Source organism: Cebus imitator, unplaced genomic scaffold (assembly GCF_001604975.1).
Source record: "Cebus imitator isolate Cc_AM_T3 unplaced genomic scaffold, Cebus_imitator-1.0 Scaffold103, whole genome shotgun sequence".
Classification (NCBI taxonomy): Eukaryota; Metazoa; Chordata; class Mammalia; order Primates; family Cebidae; genus Cebus; species Cebus imitator.
The window spans coordinates 2,896,985-2,898,098 of NW_016107418.1; the positions used below are offsets into that span (position 1 = coordinate 2,896,985).

Below are 1,114 nucleotides of genomic sequence, written 5' to 3' on the forward strand. Positions count from 1 at the left end.
GAAACTCCGTCTCAAAAAAAAAAAAAAAAAAAAAATGTGTTTACGGAGATCCAAACAGAAGTGAGTGAGAGCGCCTCTCACACAGCTTTCCAATGGTACTCAGGAGGAGCCACTTCATAATCACTGGCACTAAACAAAGTTGCAGAATTCTTTGCCAGGTACTTTAGGAAATCATGATGATAATTCAGTAATAAAGCAAGGCTCTTCTCATCCAGAGGTGTATAGGCCAACGTTGCTCCAATTCGTACAAATAATCTCAGTAGATGTGGCGCTCCATACACCTGGGACATGGGTGCATTAGGGTGATCTGAAAGAATTTCAGCATACTGTGGTCTCTCAAATTTGTAGAGTAGCTAGGTACCCAACATTACATTGAAGTATTCTTTTATCCCTGCCACAACTTCATTAACCGTGTACTCATTATCTGTGTTTCCACGGGATTTCTTATTATTTGCATAATCCTCAAGAATGGAATCCACATTCTTCTTGGCAGGAAGATAAAAGAGCTGCTTTTGCCTCGTAATTAAGTCCCAGTCATCAACAAGCCACGGTTTTAGTTCTTCAGGAATCTTTAACTTCAACTCTGTTCATGAATGTTTCCTCATTTTCAACAGTAGGATCTACCCGGGCCCTTTTCTTCCGAGGAGGCTGAGGGGTCTCACTGGTACTGCCACCATCTCCATTTCCAGGTGTTTTCTGTTTGTTCTTTTTTGTTTTCACTTCAACATTTTTCTGTTGCAGACCAGATGTCTTCTTTCCTGGGGCAGCCCCTCTCATCTTCCCCTCTGCATACTCCTCTTGATGGGCTTTTTGAAGTTCTCACTGTTTCTGCAAATTGGTGTCCACATATTTGAGTACTCGGCTCTCTGGAACCCACTCATCCCAATTTTTATTCCAACCACTGTAATGTATGAAGTATTTCACTTGTTTGTCCTTTATGGCAACCTTTACACACTTTGCTTCATACAGAAGAGGCCCATGAAAGCGCAGCACTCACTCACCCTCCTGGAATTTAGGCTTCGGGTCCCGCTTCAGCGCCATTTATAAGTGATTCGCTCCCTCCTCCTTCTCCCACCACCCCCAACTCCAACACCATTTTTTTTTTTTTTTTTTT

The 1,114-nt window shown here is 42.5% G+C and overlaps 1 protein-coding gene and 1 pseudogene across 2 annotated transcripts in view; one reads left to right on the forward strand and one right to left on the reverse strand.

Annotated features, from left to right (window-relative positions):
* Positions 1-1,014, reverse strand: part of LOC108310456 — a 1,321-nt pseudogene extending 307 nt beyond the window's left edge. Inside the window, exon 1 of the transcript XR_001827758.2 lies at positions 37-1,014. The product of XR_001827758.2 is annotated as a mortality factor 4-like protein 1 (transcript). The remainder of the gene's footprint in view (positions 1-36) is intronic.
* Positions 1-1,114, forward strand: part of FLT1 (fms related receptor tyrosine kinase 1) — a 197,116-nt gene that overhangs the window by 135,765 nt on the left and 60,237 nt on the right. The gene's annotated exons all lie outside the window — the stretch shown is intronic.